The sequence below is a fragment of the Ambystoma mexicanum genome, chromosome 10 (genome assembly GCF_040938575.1).
Source record: "Ambystoma mexicanum isolate Mex_15411 chromosome 10, UKY_AmexF1_1, whole genome shotgun sequence".
Classification (NCBI taxonomy): Eukaryota; Metazoa; Chordata; class Amphibia; order Caudata; family Ambystomatidae; genus Ambystoma; species Ambystoma mexicanum.
Window position 1 is genome coordinate 378,656,375 of NC_090932.1, and position 20,635 is coordinate 378,677,009.

A 20,635-nucleotide genomic window follows, 5' to 3' on the forward strand; every position below is an offset into this window, starting at 1 on the left:
AAATCTCAATAATTTTGCGGTAATTGAGGAGCATGTTAAGTGGATGCTTGATACTGGGCAGCGTAGGGTAAATAAGTCATGTAATTTGTAGGTGTTGCACCATGACATTCTAAACGTGTATGTAAAACTGTGCTCAGATGTTCTTATTCTCTCACGTTTTGCTGCAATAAAACTCAGAGTGTCAGAAGCTGTACTCTCATCTTTATACAAAAGATCAATAAGGCCCCGCTCAACACCTTACTACACGGTCCTGTGTAAACCATAAATATATACACAAGAAGGAGAACAGGTACAAAAAACCTTTAGTCCACGTAATTATTCATCTGTCTGAATGAAGATGATTAGTAATCACCCTTATCTATTAGTCCTGAAATAATGGACTTTGTGTGTCACATACATTTATACATTAAATCTTTTTAATTAGTATATTCAACATCAATAAAACATAGTTAAGACAACTTATTTAAAACACACTGGGTAACCGAAGATTATGACCCACATGGTGGGCATAACACCAATCTCATGGGATAAAATATACCACAACAATTACAACATTAACACAATTTCTTTACAGACACAAAGCAATTAACATCCACTATACATTAAACAAAGTGCCATATAACAAAATATCCCGACATGTTTCAGTTCTTCAGGCTTTCAAATGCTAGAACTTTCTTCAGCGGAGAGAACCTTTTAGTATAAGTTTTCACCACCATGTGATCCTGAGTCACGGGTTAAGGTAATCCAACAAGGGAGTCACTGGGGTTCTGGGGTTGACACAGGTCAGGAGGATTTATCATTGATATGAACAATCTTACCTAACACACAGGGAAAGAGGAAAGGTGATGAGAGGCCAGGAAATAAACTCCTGAGAGACAGGGAGGAGTCCTTCCTTGGTTGCAGAGTTTGTAATTGGGTTAGAAGATTGTTGATAGGGGATACGGTTATAGGCAAAGGTTCACTAGTTGTGGTCTGTTGATGGTTGTTTAGTAGAAAATCTCCTTGCAAAGCACTGAATAGTTATAGCAGTCATCTAAAGAGCCAATGGGGGACAATGAAAAATGCTTTTATTCTAAGGAGTAATGCTGCTACAACATTTTTGACTTTCTAAATATTTTCCATAAGGTATTCTGGGTGGCCGAGATAGAGGCTGATTGTGTAGTCCATCATTGACAGAACTAGTTATATCGCTGCTATCCGGCTGTGGGTAAAGGATAGATAAGGCATGATGTGACCGAGTGTGAAGTTGGATAAAGCAACACCTGACAAAGGAATCTACCTGTAGTTTAAGCATGAGACCACTGTCCATTGTAATTTTGAGAATATTTACACATCTGAAGAGCTACAGGGTGTATACCCCTCTTCTATTGATTTTGCTGAGAGTTTGTGTTTGAAGTTATAGGCTATCTTGTCATCTGTGTAATCAAACCAGGTCAGGCCAGACAGGCTGATCAAATTCAGCAGTGGGACAAGGTAAATGATGAACAGGAGTGTAAAACAGGTGGATTCTTTGAGTACTCCACAGGTTAGTAGGCATGGCTGGGATTTGTGGAGGTCTTGATGGTGGTATTGGTTCTCCCTTTTGGGAAAGGAGGTGATCTAGCATATTACTACCCAGTCAAACCGAATGTAAGAATCATTCTGATTGGCTCTCGACGGGGCATTTCCCGGCTGGGAATCCCTCGGCCGGGATTACACCGCCATTGTTCCCGGTGAGGGGTGTGCAACAGTCAGCCAATGAGGAGGCTCCAAGCAGGGCTATCCCAGCTCCGAGCCTCCACATGGCTGAGAAGCTGCCATCGCCCTCCGCCGGGGACTCAGGTATGTTTTTTTTGTATTCTCTTTCCTCCCACCTCCCCGCTCCCTCCCCATCCCCACTTACCTGCTTTGTCCCCAGCCAGCCCTGCTCCGAGCCTCCACATGACTGGAGGCTTCCATAGTCCACCCCCCCTGTGACCGTGGTACCTTTTCTTTTTCTTTCCTCTCTCCCCTCCCTTCCCACCTCCCTTCGTTAAGGATGAGAATGCTCTAGGGCTGACATCAGGGTAATTCTTTAGCACATCCCAGATGAAGGAGTAGACCAATTGTGTACTCCTTACTAGCATTAAAAACATGCAGGGCCTTTGTGTTTACATAATTCCAGAATAGGCGGTACATTGCTTGTTTTAGATCGTTTCCAGTGAAAGGAGTGTTTGAGATTGGGAGATAGCATGCTGGGTCATTTGGGTCAGTTTTGGATCTTTTGAGAAGTGTCCTGACAAAAGCTGTCTTCAGTGCCATGGGGTGAGATGCAGTAGTGATCAAGGCATTGAGAAAGGATAAGAAGGCAGGAGTCATCTGTTCATCATTACTTGTATAAGTTAGGGACCATTGGTCTTCCTGCGTTCCCGCTGGGCTACATGAGTTTATATTAGGCTGTAGGTCTTGTATGGAGAAGAGGTCTTCATTCATGTTCTAATCAGAATGATAAACAAGTACCATTTGAAGCCCAACATTATCAGTCTATGAAGAGGTTACTTCTGTTCTAGCATAGATACAGGAGACTTTTTATCAATAGCATCCAGGAAGGTGTGCAGCCTGTAGTATTAATGCAGGACTGTATGTAAAAGGTACATGTAACCCAGAATGGACATAGAACTCACATTTGCTGCCTCACAGAACGCAAACGTGCTCAAGCATGGAAAGAGGAGACCAATTGGAAGGAAGGAGAAAGCTACACATACCATAGCATGGATAGTGGATGCAGATTAGAAGCTAACAAGAAGGCATCCGTATCCAGACGGACTGAGATTAGAAGTGGGACATGGTTTTCAAATAGTGTTGCCAATAGAGATCAAAACAATAAAGTGCCTGTGGTGCATATCAATGCACACTATTATAGTGGAAGCCACACTATAACCAGTGAAACCATGAGTGAGGCTGTTTTGAAGAACATACCCTGTGAAGGAAATCTCTCTAAAGGGCTGACAATTTTGAAAGGTTTAGGGACTGGCAATTTCGTGAGTCTAGGCAGTACAAGATGAAATTAGATGGCCAGTATTACACGCACTGGTTAAGGGGTGAATCTGGGATTTGTGTCAACTCTGCAATTTCTGCATTTGAACACTTCCATTACCAGTTCTTACCATGAACTAAAATAATCTAATTTTATAAAACTGACTTGGAAAGTACACCAATCACATTACCCAACATGACAATGTTTTAAAAACAAAATAGTATAGAAGGGTGTAACACAGAATGATTCTAGCTTCACTCTCTCCATCATCAAAATTATATAAGTACCAGAATACCAATCAGTGTGATTTAACAGATTTAATCTGGGTTTGTCTTTTATATTTTAAAGCTTTACTTACTTCCAAAACACTGGCCTGTAAAATTGTCATTTATAAACGTGCTGAAAAAACGTTGACTTTTACAAACATGCAAAGTGTTTTTTGTGTCAAATGAGCAGACTTTAAAATGTGTTTGCCCGAGTCCTGCACCATGTGGTCCGCTCCCTTTTGTCTACCACCCTTTCCACTCAAATGCCCTACATAAGAAGAAAGATTAAGTAATGGGCTAAACGATGCCATCAGCATGAGAGGAGGCAAACTTCACAGTACAAGACAGTACAGTAATGTATGAGATATTAGATGATTTGACCGGGATCACTGTATTGTCTGCTGGCAAATCAGAATACAAGCATGAATGCTTTGGTTCCAAATTTGGATACTTATTAATCTCTTGGACTTACAGTTTATGCTCATTGTTGGAGGTGATTGTCTAGGTTTTACAACACTCCATCTGAAGAAACCAATTTCTAGACCTTCACCATAATGATGACATGTTCGTTTTTATTGGAACCCCTATCTGGTGCAGGTGCATTGCTGATAATAGCACCTGTTGTGCTGAAAGGCAAAGTACATATGCAGGCAGGTTTATAAACTTCAGACATAGGAAAGGCTCAGCCAGCCTTGCAGGAATGTGCTATTCAAATTTGCATAGGAACACATATCTCTGCATTGTTTGCTTAACACACTGAGCTACCTTCTGAACCATTTTGGCACTCAATTTACCAATATGCATTTCAAGTGCGGCTATTGCACATGATCAACATCATTCCCACCTGAAGGAAAGAATGCTACAGGAGTTGTGCCGCAAGGAACACAGAAACTATACATACCACAGTGAACACAAAAAGCATTAAATGAGGAATTGATCGAGGCAGAATGTACTTTCCAAAACAGACAGGCAATAGGTTTAGAGCCTCAGCACCATGCCATAAAATATCATGATGTATGTTATTTAAGTCTTGTGAACAAAGGAGTCTTACTTCTTTAGATCAGGCAGCCTTGTGGGGCTCCCTCCAAGGTGGGGGCCCTGGGCAAGTGCCCCTTTTGCCCTCCCATAAAGACGTCTCTGGAAAGATATCAGGGAAGGAGTGGTTGCTGTAGTGGATTCTGGTTGCTTGATTGTAGGGAGTGGCAGGGCTCCTTTACTCTCCATTTGGTTCTTGGTTTTGTCTGATCTTTATTCTTAAAAGTGCAGAAATGTAATCGAAGAATACTTCAGTTGGTTTGAGTTGTGTTAGACACTGCTGGGTCTTTGAATTTGTGGATGATCCGAAATATTTACTGTTTGCTGTGTTATAGTACTTCTACACATACTGAGCAGTGTGTTTTCTTGGCTTAGATGATTACAGACCTTGTAGATATCTAACTACTGGTGGCATGCAAGCCTGTCTGCTCACAAGTTGTTTTTTCCCTAGGCTTCTTTACATTTTCAATTTTATTTTTTCATGTGGTTTAATTTTGGAGTGACACATTTACCAAGTTTCTTCTTTGAGCGATTCTAAGTAGCTTGTTGGTGCTATGCTGTCTAACATGGAGTTAATCCAGTTCAGGAGGTTTTGGAGTTGCTCTTCTGGTGTTGTAGTTTGTGGATCGAGCGTAATGTTGGGTCTGCTTGCTTTGAGACTTCCATTAGGAAGTTAGGATTCATGTCTTTCCAGGGTCAAATTCGGATAGTGGGTCCTTTGGATGGTTCTGTGAGTGGGGGCGTCTTTGTAAACACTGTAAATCGGATAGATAAGTGATCTCCCCAGGGAAGTTGAATTGGGGAGCAGATAGTGACACTGTTCTAAGTACAAAATATGCCATCCAATTTGTGAACAGCCATGTGGGTATGACTCATTACCAATTACTTCAGATGTACAGCAGCAAGGTTTGCACTAAGTGTCCTCATAATAGGACCGTCCTCATGTTCAAGCCAGATGTTAAAGTCTTCAAGTATTGTGAGGTACTGGTGATCCCTGGATAGGTTTGCAACCACCTCCGCAAGTTTGTCAGCAAATGTTAGGCTCTAGGACAGTGGTCCGTAGAGGGGAACGAAGCTTAGTGAATAGTCTATGGAAACTGAACAGATAAGGCTGCGTGAATCGCAGTCTGGCATGTTGTTGATAATAGGCATTGGAATGTAGAACAAATCATTGTGCACTAGTGCTAGCCTTTCTCATCTCCTATCAGCATGATTTACACATTTGACTTTCTATCCTCATGGGATGCGTTCATGTATAACTGATGATTACTCAACAGAGAGCCAAGACACAGTGATGAAGACCAGGTGTCTTTTGACAGCACACTTTGCAATTGAGCAGGCGCTGTTCAAAAGGCATCTAGTGAAACCATTTCCTTGTGGGCCTTGATGGTGTTCGCAGTATGGGTCAGCCATACATTGTTTTCACTTGTTTTCTAGGCATCTTGTTTAAGGCTTTAATTTTTGAAAAGACTAAGTAGTTTCTTCTTGGGGCTGTGCTTCTTTTCATCACGGATTCGGGGGTGGTTAGCACTGTGCAGGTTGTCTTGTCATTGAAGGTTGTATAAAAGGAGTGGCATGATGTTTTGTCCTTGTGTCCAATCAGACAGTTGCTGCAGTGGTGGGGACCAGACTTGTTGCAATGAGGTTGTGACCTGCGGCTCTACATACTGTTACTATGTGGAGCACATTGTCCTGGTAAAAGTAACTTGGTTCAGTGGGTGTTTCAGGATATAATAGGATGTATATGTTGTTAGTGGTCTTTGAAAGTTTGTCTCTCAGTTGTATTCAGGGTTTCTGATCGGCTGGTTGGTTGATTTGACTGAGTTGTAAAGGTGGGTTCCATTGCTTTGTTTCCTGCCCCTTCTGCTCAAATTCAACTGTGTGTGACATTGCTTGGTATGCATGAAATGTCTTGTGATGGAGCTGTGGGGTTTGGGTGAGGTAAAACAAAGTAATGTGGGGTGAATGGGGAAGAGGCCAGGCAGGTGTGGATAGTAATTACCTTTCTATATGATTTACAAGGAGAAGCTAACAAAGAGTTTCCACACTGCACTCACCTCCTATGACCCCAAACAACTCATTTCCTACCCTACAAACACACCTAACAGCACCATGAATCCATTGATTTTAAGCAACAAATCTTGTCTCTGTGGAAAATCGAATCTGGGTATCTTGGTCATACCGCAGTGCTATCGCTTTCATGGTCACTCTACAGTACAAGAACCCCCCACCTGCCACACATGCACCACACCCTCCTGCCAGGCAAAACAAACACGTGACAGACACAGCCTTAGCACCACTCCTACCACCCACTACTTCCCACACACACATCTCTGCACTCTCCTCAACAATTACAACCCCATCATCACACAGGCACTCAACAAAATTGCCCCATTTCAAATCAAAAATATCCTGCCGCCACAATCATAAACCATGGTCCAACAGCTCACTCCTCTCTATCAAGCAGGAAGCCAGACAAAAAGTCTTGCAAAAGAACCCATGTCCGCCACCAGAACACCAAACAGCTACTGCTGCAACAAATACAAAACAGCCATAAGCATTGCCAAAGCCAGCCCAATAACTCCAATCTGCCCACATTTGTGCACAGAAACTATTCAACATTGCCAAATCTCCCCAAAACTATCATCCAGACCTTCCACAATCCCATCCACTGTAGTCTGAAACTCCTTCATGGGCTACTTCATTTTCACAATACACAACATCAGGCAAGCCCTCCCTTCTGCTCTCCCACGTAAACATTCCACCCCTTCAAGACAGGCACACTCATCACCTTTACTGACTCACAAATTCCTTCACATTTCCTGGATGATGCATGCTACATCATGTTTAATTCAAATTGCAACACCACCCCGGCTCAGCACTGGCTCAATATTATCATCTCCTGCTTCTCACACGGTACTAACCCCTCTGCTGTCAACACGGGACAATTCTCATCCATACTCAAAAAAACATCTCTCTGCCACGTATTTCCTGAAAATGATTACCCCATCACTATCCTGCCATACCTCACCAGAATCATGTTACACTTCGTAACACCCAACTACAACACCTCATGACAAATAACCTACTAAACCCTTTCAAATCTGGCTTCTGACCTGGACACAGCAGTGAGGCCACTACAGTTCACATCCCTAATGACCTCCACAACATCACAGACAAAGGACACATATCACTACTCAGCTTCTGCCGTCATCAAGCACACCATTCTACTCAAAATCCTTCCCCACAGGAAGAAACCTTCAGGCACCATCCTTGGCTGGTTCAACTCCCCTTACTGACAGGAACTACTTTGTCTCCATGTGTTCTTTTTTGAGTCAACCCTAGCCGGGTCAAGTATTGGGTCCCGCAAGGCTCATCCCTGTCTCCACTCCTCTTCAACCTATATGTTGAATCACTTGGGCAGATCCTTAGCAAAACAACCCACATTTCCGCCAATATACAGACAACAGAAATATACTTCCAAATCTCCCTCCCCCCCATCTACACATCCTCAAAAGCTGTCTTTTCACCATCACCTCATGGAAGACCAACAACTTCCTCAAGCACGACCATTCCAAAACTTAATACTTCCTCATCTATCATCTAGACACCCCCTGGATCAAAGAACTCACAAAGGCAAGCCACACACATCCCTCCCCCCACATGTCAAATCCCTTGGCTTTAACATCAACTCCTACCTATCTATCACACACTACATAGATGCTGTCATCAAAACATGCAATCTACAAGTACACGTACAATGTAAAATCAGACGCATCCTTCCTTTTGTTGACCTCCACACTGAAGTCCAATCACTAGTTCTCTCCAAGCTGGACTATGGCAATGCTCTCCACATTGGACCCCCAGCAGCATTCTTCCTCCTCTGCTAGTCATGCAAAACAAGGCAGTCAGACTCATCCGCTACCTATTCACACTTCACCCCAGCACTCACCAGGCACCACTTGCTCCTCATACCGTAAATAGATTCCTTCAAAGGATTCTGTATTGTTTTCAAAACCATCCATTACAAAACCCTGTCTTACCTTCATGACAAAGAAAGAACCTCAAAACATACCTATTTTCCCACACACAACCCCACTCATCCATCTCCCCTGCTACCACTTGTCTATGCTAGTTTTTCTAGCCCATACTGAAAACAATTTGTATCTTTTGTTTCACATTACAATTTTTTAACCTTTGAACTGTGTAAGACACTCCAATACCTTCTGGGTAGTGCCACAGCTGAAGTAACATTCTAATAAATACCAAATAAAAATATAAGCCGTTGGCAGATTCTTAGGTTTTTTTTATTTGCAAATTGGGTAATGAGAGCATCTAGAGTACTGTAGGCATGCCTTGAAATGTCCATGCAGGAAGACAAATCAATCTAGCGGTGCAGGCCAATTACGAGAGCTCAGGTTTCAAAAGAAATTACATTGATTGGCTGAAGTTATTTGGCAGCAAGCCAAGTTACTTAACCTATGCAATGAATCTCTCGGGCTGTAAACAATAGATCAGCAGGTTTATGCAGACACATGACATGCAGGAAGTAGGATACTGCAAAGTACAAGATAAATGCAGCAAGCACAGTATGAGAAGTCTATCAATGTTGGTGTGGATTGTTAAAAAAGCAGAACACGCTATAAGCAAGGGGACGTTTTAGTATATGCTAGTTAAACAGAGCACAACAGAAGGAATTACAAGTGTTCTAACATTTTATGTTGACTACATTTGATGTAAGTTCACGCCCCTCGAGTATGGAAGCACTGGAGTATTAGTCAGACATACACCAAGCTAGGTATTCCCATTGCCATTAAATGATTTTAGAGATGTTGGAATGCATTATGTAAAATACTGTATTCACCTTAAATGGAAGCCAATACTAACAAATGATTGGGGATGCTTTGAGTGCTAAATTGTCCACATTGTTGCACAATGTGTTCTTGGCATTTTACAAGGCCTAACATGTGTGGCACATGGATGCCTTTATTTAGCATTGGCACATTGCTAGCTGGATGCAGTCCATGGATGCCATGCTGCAGATTTGAACTGACAATGAACGCGAGCTATCTAACGTTGAGTTCAGACCAAACAACAATTCAAACCTTACATTGTCATTGATCCACAGTCACAAAGGTATAACTTTTCTATATCTAGAATGACACACGGAAAACAACACTGTACAAAGCCAGATATCTCCAAACTGTCCCACGGTTAGGTACATCCCTCTTGCATCCCGCAGCCATCACAAAGACACAGCACATGACATTCCAGCTGTGGACCTGCTAAGAGAAAACATACATTGCACTAGTGATAAAGAATACCAACGGGAGACCAAAGTAATTCAACAGTGTTTTCGAGAACGAATCTATCATGTTCGGATTATTGAAAAAGCACAGACTAAGTAGATGCATTATCAAGGGAATCTCCTTTGAGACAAAAATGGCATAATAAGACACCATTTTTACTGAATACAGTAACCAACCACATCAGATATATTGTGCATTAGAGAAACAATAGAACATTTTTACAACTTGACTCAGACCAAATATATTGATCAATCCCCTAAAATAATCTTTACCAAATCACCCATTTTCGCGACCAAATTATGCCCTTTCTCTAAATCCAGCATTTCAAAAGAGCACTACATGGTACCAAAGAAACCAAATGACTTGGAAATATCAGTTTATCCTCGGTAACATACGCCAGAGGTAATTCCTTAGAGGACCTTTCTGTTTCCAACCAATACACATAACAGGGCAACACTAAGCAGATCCTAATAGTAGCTAAGAAACAATCCAGAGCACATGGGACGACTGCCCACTCAAGAATAGCACACACATAGACTGTAAGTATAACAGGGAACTCTCTACGGGGCACATTATCTATGGAGCAAAAACATAATGCTATGTCTCCATTCTAAGAAATAGGTTTTTGCTAAATAGGTACTGGGAACAACGATATAGATAAGCCCGCAGAATCTAATGATGAAACGTCAAGATATATTCCTCTAGACATTCCCCTACAACATGGAACCAGTGTATCTCACGGATATCTTTTTTAATGGAAGCAATTTAAGGCCGTCTCTTTATATTCATGTTCACCGACCAAACAGAGTAGCTTTTTTCTGACAAGTAAACATCTCTGAGTAGACCATTTACAAAGGAAAGTGATTATCGGTGGAGACAGGTTCCTGGCAATGAACATTTTGTGTGGCTTTAAATAAATAGAATTGTATAAAGTTTTAATGAGCCATCAGAAGTGTGATTGTTGAGTCATTCATCCTTATAAAGATTCGAAACAAGCTGCAAGCTGTGTGAAACAATGACCTTGTCAAGCATTTTATTTCGCTTTGTGTTTGTATGAGAATCTTTGTAGGTTTTCATAACTTTGCATGCTGGAACTTGTAGGCATAAATTCAGGTTAGGGAAAACAAAGTTGCAATCATTCTCTTTTTGATCAACATGTCTGTACAATAATATAGTGTCAGGTTGGTTTATAGTGTGACTTGTGTACTTTTAAAGTCATCTCTATAAAACAGAGTACTATTTTAGGTTTTTCTACTTAGGCATTAATACATATTTATAACAACATGAGCTAGGAGTATAGATGGTAATATACTAAGATTTCAGACTTGGTTCAATCATAGCCTCACCAATTAAAACGAGTGTGTGGCCATGGGGCAAATCATTTATCCTTACTGCTTCTTGTCCGCTAAAATTAGGAGCGCCTAGAAGTGATTGAAAAAAAAAAAACGCTTGCTCCTGATTTACTTGGACAGTGTTGCTCGCTGTATAACAATAGTGACCATTCATATTCACCATAAATAGAAGCAGTTGCTGTTTTCAAATGTTTGTGTCACCCCAAGGATCATTGTTATAGTTCCAATTGCCATTATTCTAGCACTCTGGCTCTTTCTCCTTCAGCACTCTCTCATAAAACACAGCAAAAAATACATTTTTCTGCTGTAAAATGTAATTTTGTAAACAACAAATAACCCATTTTGTTCTGCAGTATTCTGGATATTACTCACAACGAGATGTCAAGCCCCCAAACCCATCCTTCATGGTCTTTTGGTACTAGCCAGAGTGTTCAAGGAGTCATTGCGGGAGCATGCTAACGTTGAAATGAGGACGGTTTGGGGACCTTGTTGCTCAGCCTTCGCGGGAGAGAAAAGGAACCGTCCTTCCATCTCCCCAAGCAGGCCTAGAGGAAAAGGTGGGGATGCATGGACAGTGTGGTAGTAGTGTAAACAAAGGGTTTGAAATTGAGGGCAGGCGGGAGCTATTTAGCTCCTGCTTGTCGCATAGTAGAGCCTGAGTATCTTGACACCAACAGCTACCAGGAGCTACATTTGGCTCCCCAGGCCAGCTAATACCAAACAAACACTTACGTGAAGTTAACTCTGGGCATTTGGGACAATCTAAAAGTAATCCTTATGCCACAAATATATGACATTTAAAGCACAAGGGGTGCTAAAAATAAGCAAAATGGAAAATGTGCATCTTATGTTGAAGTTAGATTTGCGTAATGCTGTGGACTTGCTCCTGGTGCCCGCGTGCAAGCTCCTGCTCCCTGGTTAATGTGGATACCCAGGAATTGCTTTTAGCTCCTGCTTACTTTATCTTAATTTTGATCACTAGTAAAAAAATAAATGGTGGCAAGGTCAATTGATGTTTATACGCTACTGTTCTTGCTTTCTTTTGCTTTGGGGGTTGTACTTTTCTTTGCTCAATAAATGCATATATGTAGAAAGGTGCACCGATTTTAATCTTAGGACCTGTTTAATTGGTATTCACATTTGAGGCTCTTCTTCGCGGGTCTGTGGTGTGCAGTTTTCATTTTTCGTGTTCTGACAAAGGCAGTTTTTCTTTAATGAAGGGGGGAGTGGGTGGAAGGTAAGAGGGGTGTTGGGGCTAATGGACAATAGGGGGAATACCGGGTGGAAGTGAAAGAATTAGAAGGCTCGTCGATGCCAAAGTGGTAGAGAATTGAAGAGAAGGAGAAGAGCAACAGATTTCGTAAGGGATGAGTGGATGAAATGGGAGAGTGAATTTCCCACTAAACACATGAGTGCTCATGGGCAAATTACTTTATGTAAATGATACGTAGTGAAGTGGCCAGGTCGTTTTCAGCCACAGCCAGACACCTAAACACACAAGTACAATAGTGAAAAAAAAAAAAAAACAATTCAACAACATTTTTCTCTAAAATTCCTCCTTGTCACACTGGTGACAGCCATATTAACCTCTCACATGCTAAGCTCTGTCTCCCCGACCCAGCGACTCGAGCCCTCTGTCAATCTTGCCTACAGGAACCTTTGCCCTAAACCTGCCACTGTGCTGGAGTGGCACTTGTATGACTAAAATAAAGCACGCAACGTTCAGATTTCTTCACACAAGCTAATTAAAGGTCACAAATTAATTGCAAGTGGAAGCACCGTTTTTCAACAGGGAAGAAAATAGAGTTTGCTTGATTACCTCCTGCAAAAACAAGAGGCAATTATATAGGCAACACTTATACTTTAATAATTTCACTAGGTGCAAGTAACACTTATCAGCCAAAACAGTGATGTTTAGGAATTTCAAATGTTTCACGATGACAATGTGGGCTCGCACATCCACCTATATTTGTCATAACCGCCCACACAAGGTCAAAGGGAAACATTGCATACATGACAGTCGATCGTATTTAGGTTGACTTCCAAATGCTTCCGTTTTAACAGTTAGCAAGCCAGTGGGAAGGAAACATTGTGCTATTATAATGGATTCAAATGGATGACAAATACCTTTTACTAAGCAGTGAGTTAACAAGAAGTGTAAACAAAGAATGCCATGATTTGAAATCAATGGTTAAGCTTTGTAAGCACTGAACTGGCCCTAAGGATGCCCATGGGCTGTGAAACACGTATGAGTACTAGTTTTAAAGATGGTGCATGCCATTTGTCAAACTAATTTCAAGTGTGAAGAAGCTTGCAATGGTCAGTCGCATAATGTTACTATTAATGTAAGTGAGAACACCTTTTACTTCTCTCCTATTACCGCCTAATAACAGACCAAATAAATACACGAGAGGGGTAGAAATCACCAACTGTGGTCGTTTCCCCTTCAAATTACTGTGAGATTGTGGCAGCCATCTTGGAATGAGGCAGCACATACGAGCAGCAGTGATCCGCTCTACACAAGACAGTTCTTGGAAGATATATAGCGCACACTTGCACAAGACATTTTGCTGTAATAACCTGGTGAATTACAAGGGATAGTGTCTATTAGGCCCTGCAAGCTGCAAGTTTGCTTATCATATTTGATATGTTTCCCCAAAGGTAGGTGAAATAGGTGACAGACAGATAACCTGCATCTGCCCAAAGTCCAGACCTGCAGTAGAAGGATGCATTTTATTGAGGTGTTGTTGAAGATCATTGGGGTAAAGGACAATACAGTGAACATTCTGTCATTTGCGGTCTTCATCAACAATTTTCTGGTGTTTATACAATGTATTTTCCCTCAAAAGGGAAAGATGTAGAGGCCTCCATACAGGACTTGCATCCCTCACCTGCAATGGTTGCCTCCATGAAGCTTGCATAGACACATCTAGAAAACCGGAATTAAAAAGAACAGGCTCTGCATCCTTTTCCGGCCAGATACAATAGAGAGAGAGAGAGGACTGCCAGGCTTACTGAGAGAAGCTATTCTGGAAATCAAGATTCTAGGTTTAGAAAGCATACAGCCCAATTAAACCAAAATGTGGACCTACAAAGCCCAAAAGACATTGATCTTCCAGGTGTTACAGCATGTGCACCATAGTGGCAAGAGGAATTCCATTGCTGGTCACCCAACGCGCCAAAGCATTGCAACGCGCCAAGGTACAAATAGTTAACACTAAGAGAGATAAATGCTGCAAGCCACAGAGTTGTTTGGCTATAATTAGGATCTCAAAGACATTCTTTGTAAGGTATTCAGTACTCTTTTTCAATAAGATTGTTTCAATAAGATTCCCAAAATGTCACTGAAATGGATACATCAACTGAATGTTATTGAGCACTACATTTGGACTTTTAGGCCAACCTTTTACCCATTATTACTACTACACACTGGGGTAAGATGTGTTATTTTTCCTATTTGTAGCAATTCATTTGGCTCTATGTAAAGCATTAGATGGGTATGCTGCTGCTTCCATGCAATAGGAAATAAAGGGGGCAGAGGTAAAGAGATGGGTAAAGGGCAACATTTTGACATATGTCACAGAAGCTTGGTTTACCTCCATCGCCATATCTATTATTCATCTGCTAGTCCCTCAAGTGATGAGAAACAGAAAGGAGTCAGAGTGGCCATTTTGGCTAAAACCACTCTGGAGCTACATACATGTGGCTCTGCCAGGTTCACCCTGATCATTTGTTATTATATATAGATAATATTCTTGTGCCACCTTGGAAAACCTGGGAGCAAACCAAGGTCCATTCAGTGACATGACCATTCTATCTCTGCTGACAAGCTCTTGACCGTAATACCATCTATCAAGGTCAGATATTATAATCTTTGGTGCCACTTATCGACCTTTGCCATCTCATGCAAAGGACTTTCCCCCAAATGGTTCACTCCCCACCTGAGGACTTTCGAAAAACAAAATAACTCTCTTGAACGCAAATGGCGAGCATCTAAAATCGATCTCGGCAGATTAATGTTCGCCCTCCATCACCATAATTACAAATACGAGATACGGAAAGCCAAAAAAGCCTGTTACAATAAACAAATCCTGAACTGTGGCAGTAGCAGCAAAGAACTCCACAAGATAATTTCTGAATTCGTGAAACCTACTTGCACCTATGCTCAATCGACTCCCACACAATCACTCTGTGACTCCCTCTCGCTACATTTCTATAACACTGCACTTGACCAGATGGCAACCATTAACTCAAAATTGTTGTCGCTCACCCCTACTCTACACCGACCCCTTCTGACCCCATTGCCCCGACGCCCACTTTACCAACCTTCGACTCTTTCAAACCCATCTCCAGAGACGAGTTCCTTGTCCTATTGTCATCCAGCAGACCCTCCGGCTCGCCCCTCCAGCCATGCCCCACCTCTGTTCTGAAAGAAATATGCGTAGGAGAACATGCAAGAACCATACTAACAGGGTAATTCATAGAATTTCGCACAAAAGTGGCGCATGCGGCTGGCGCACAGTGTCCCCGTGCGATACACTGCACCAGCCGCGTGCGAAAAAATCCATTTAATCGCACAGCGTATTCATGGATTTTAGCTTCCAAAACCAGCCGTGGTGCAGAGTGGCGCAGCGACCCTGCAGCAGCGCCAGTTACGCCCCCAAGAACGCCCTCGCTCAAGGAAAAGCCATCAAAATTCCCAATTCATCGCAAATGTCTACTCTAACCCTGGACCAGCTCACAGGGCTGCCAAACAGCAAACGCCAAGCGGGGAACGTGTATTTCAGTGGTTCGCGGGATGTTTCGCACGCAAATGTCCTGGGTACGTGTACATCAGGGGTGCGCGTGAAGTAATACACGCGAATCCATCAGGGCACGTGTATTCCAGGGGTGCGGGGGAAGTATCACATGCAAATTCAGCAGGGTACGTGTATTTCCGGGGTGCGCGGGAAGTATCACACGCAATTCCATCAGGGCACGTGTATTTCAGGGGTGCGCAGGGAGTAGTACACGTGAATTGGCCATGTGGGTCCTCCCAGGTGTTCCCTCTACACCCTCCACAGCCCCTGCAGGCAGCCCACACCACAGGGGACTACCCTGCACCCCTGCTCATGTCCCGCAGGCAGCCCATCCACCATGGGCATGCCCCCCAGCCAACCCACATGTCACCTTGCACCACTGATCAACAACGCATGTCTCCCAGCACCCTCACCCCCCCAGCACTATGGGGCACCTGCCAGCAGGCCCCCACACATGTCCAACTCATGTCCCCCTACACCCCCACCCCCCAGCACTGTGGTGCACCCTCCACCAGGCCCCCACTCATGTCTCCCAGCACCCCCACCCCCTGCAGTGCAGGGCACCCTCTACCAGACCCCACTCATGTCCAACTCATGTCCCCCTGCACCCCCACCCCCTGCATCCAGGGCCACCCTCCACGAGGCCCCCACACATGTCCAACTCATGTCCCCCTGCACCCCCACCCCCCCCAGCATCCAGGGGCACCCTCCACCAGGCCCCCACTCCTGTCTCCCTGCACCCCCACCCCCCAGCATCCAGGGGCACCCTCCACCAGGCCCCCACTCCTGTCTACCACCCCCCCAGCCCCCAGCAGAACAATTTGCCTGGGTACGTGTATTTCAGGGGTGCGCGTGTAGTCTGACACGCAAATTCATCAGGGTACGTGTATTATGGGTCCGCGTGAACTTCCACACACGATATCAGCAGGGTACGTGTATTACGGGGTTCGTGGGAAGTTCCACACGCGATTGCCCTGGGTATGCGTATTACGGGGTTGCTTGGGAAGTTCCACACGCGATTGCCCTGGGTACGTGTATTTCGGGGTGCGCGGGAAGTTCCACACGCGGTTGCCCTGGGTACGTGTATTTCGGGGTGCGTGTGAAGTTCCACACGCGATTGCCCTGTGTATGTGTATTTCGGGGTCCGCGCTGAAGTTACACACGCAATTTCAGCAGGGTACGTGTATTCCAAGGTGCATGGGAAATTCCACACGCGATTGTCCGTGGTGCGTGTATTTCTGGTTGCGCGTGAAGTTTCACACTCGATTTCAGCAGGGTACGTGTATTCCAAGGTGCGCGGCAAGTTCCACACGCGATTGTCCATGGTCCGTGTATTTCTGGTTGCGTGAAGTTTCACACGCAATTTCAGCAGGGTACGTGGATTACAAGGTGTGTGGGAAATTCCACACGCAAATCCAGCAGCCTACGTGTATTCCGGGGGTGCCGTGGAGTCCTACACGTGAATCGGCCGTGTGGGTCCTCCCAGCTGTTCACTCTAAACCCTCCACGGCCCCTGCAGGCGGACCACACCACAGGGGACTACCCTGCACATGTCCCGCAGGCAGCCCATCTACCATGGCCATGCCCCCCAGCCAACCCACATGTCACCTTGCACCACTGCCCACCAACGCATGTCTCCCAGCACCCCCACCCCCCAGCACTGTGGGGCACCCTCCACCAGGCCCCCACTCATGTCCAACTCTTATCCCCCTGCACCCCCACCCCCCAGCACTGTGGGGCACCCTCCATCAGGCCCCACTCATGTCCAACTCATGTCCCCCTGCACCTCCACCCCCCTGCATCCAGGGGGCACCCTCCACCAGGCCCCACTCATGTCCAACTCATGTCCCCCTGCACCCCCACCCCCCAGCACTGTGGGGCACCCTCCACCAGGACCCACTCATGTCTACCACCCCCCCACCCCCAGCACTGCGATTTGCCTGGGTACATGTTTTCCAGGGGTGCGCGGGTAGTCTTACATGCGATTTCATCAGGGTACGTGTATTATGGGTCAGCGTGAACCTCCACACGCGATATCAGCAGGGTACGTGTATTCCAAGGTGCGCAGGAAATTCCACACGCGAATCCAGCAGCCTACGTGTATTCCGGGGGTGCCGTGGAGTCCTACACGTGAATCGGCCGTGTGGGTCCTCCCAGCTGTTCACTCTACACCCTCCACCGCCCCTGCAGGTGGCCCACACCACAGGGGACTACCCTGCACATGTCCCGCAGGCAGCCCATCCACCATGGCCATGCCCCCCAGCCAACCCACATGTCACCTTGCACCACTGCCCACCAGCGCATGTCTCCCAGCACCCCCACCCCCCAGCACTGTGGGGCACCCTCCATCAGGCCCCCACTCATGCCCAACTCATGGCCCCCTGCACCCCCACCCCCCAGCACTGTGGGGCACCCTCCACCAGGCCCCCACTCATGTCCAACTCATGTCTCGCAGCACCCCCACCCCCCACCAGTCAGGGGCACCTGCCAGCAGGCCCCCACTCATGTCCAACTCATGTCCCCCTGCACCCCCACCCCCCTGCATCCAGGGGCACCCTACACCAGGCCCCACTCATGTCCAACTCATGTCCCCCTGCACCGCCACCCCCCAGCACTGTGGGGCACCCTCCACCAGGCCCCACTCCTGTCCAACTCATGTCCCCCTGCACCCCCACCGCCCTGCATCCAGGGGCACCCTCCACCAGGCCCCACTCATGTCCAACTCATGTCCCCCTGCACCTCCACCCCCCAGCACTGTGGGGCACCCTCCACCAGGCCCCCACTCATGTCCCCCTGCACCCCCTCCCCCCAGCACTGTGGGGCACCCTCCACCAGGCCACCACTCATGTCTCCCTGCACCCCCACCCGCCTGCATACAGGGGCACCCTCCACCAGGCCCCCACTCCTGTCTCCCTGCACCCCCACCCCCAAGCAGTGCAGGGCACCCTCCACCAGGCCCCCACTCCTGTCCAACTCATGTCCCCCTGCACCCCCACCACCCAGCATCCAGGGGCACCTTGCACCAGGCCCCCACTCATGTCCCCCTGCACCCCCACCCTCCAGCACTGTAGGGCACCCTCCACCAGGCCCCCACTCCTGTCTCCCAGCACCCACACCCCCCAGCACTGTAGGGCACCCTCCACCATGCCCCCACTCCTGTCTCCCTGCACCCCCACCCCCCAGCAGTGCAGGGCACCCTCCACCAGGCCCCCACTCCTGTCTCCCTGCACCCCCACCCCCCAGCATCCATGGGCACCCTCCACCAGGCCCCAACTCATGTCCAACTCATGTCCCCCTGCACCACCACCCCCCAGCATCCAGGGGCACCCTCCACCAGGCCGCCACTCATGTCCAACTCATGTCCCCCTGCATCCCCACCCCCCAGCACTGTAAGGCACCCTCCACCAGACCCCCACTCCTGTCTCCCTGCACCCCCACCCCCCTGCATCCAGGGGCACACTCCACCAGGCCCCCACTCCTGTCTCCCAGCACCGCCACCCCCCAGCAGTCAGGGGCACCTGCCAGCAGGCCCCCACACATGTCCCCCAGCCATCACGTCATCACAATCTAGATCCCTGGCCCTTATGGGCAGCCTCCACATGCCAAACACCCACCCAAGTATTACACCCACCCACTTAGAAATGCCAATTACATGATACAACCCCAATGGCAAGTATGTAAATGAACACATGTCCCTCACATACACACAATGGGTGTCAGTGAATGTCAAAACCCATATCATGACATGCATGAAACAAATGAGATGATACTACACATTGAAGTATGATGAAAACATATGTATTAAAAGCAACATAAATGGAATCAAAAATAAACAAATGAAAATGGGAATTAAAAACAAAAAGCAGCATGTCTGTAAAATAATGTAAAACCACAAATCATAATCCAAAGGAAAGGTGTCCAAAGTCACAGTTCACAAAAGTAAATCCAATGGAAAATTAAAACCAAAAACCATTGCTCCATGGGTAAAATCAAAATTAAGAAAAAAAATCCCAACAGTCAACTATATACAGATAAACAATCAAGGGTCCATGATCCCAACAGAAGAAAAGAAACCTATCTAATAACACTACCTAATAAAAAAAACTATATACAAAAATGTGGTCCATTGTCCAAAAGGTCCAAAAAATATAAAAAAGCAAAGGAAACCTAACACTAACTACAGAACTATTTACAAGGGCAGCGGGCCAGTCCGACGGCTAACTTCGGGATGTTCCGGGCCAGGGCATCATCGAACTCCTGCTCAATGTCCCGGAGGCGGTCCTCCTCCATGGCCCTGAGGGACCGCAGGGCCGACGACATGTTCACATCCAACTCCCTGCGATTGCCTCGAGGCACTCGGCCCGCCTCAGGGCCCTCTGCATGGAGTTCTCCGCCCTGACCATCGTGAGCCGTGCCTCTTCCGCCCACTGCCGCTCCGCATCTATGGCGTGGCCCAACTGCTGCCACACGAAAGACACTTCCCGTCCTGGGTCCTTCTGCCTTCCGGCCGATGCCTGCCCCTCCGATGTCGAAGGCCCCGAGCCATCATGTCTCCCACCTCGTTGCTGCTGCTGCTGTGCCTGTGCCCGTGCCCTGGCTCCTGCTGCCTGCACATCCTCCACCAGCTGGGGTGCAGTCGTTGATGTGGCCACCCCTGCTGGACGTCCGACTCCCGACTGTGGCAGGGATGCCTCCTCCACCAGCCTGGCTGCACCGTCAGAGGCAGCTCCACAGGGCACCCAGGTGAGAAATGGGTGGGAAGATCGCAAGGAGGACGACTGGCGCATAGGGTGTTCAGTTGAGGAGGGGGTCGGAGCAAGCTGCAGCAAACGGAGGATTCCGGCCTGGGTGACCTGTCCCAGTAGGCCGACGCGGTCAA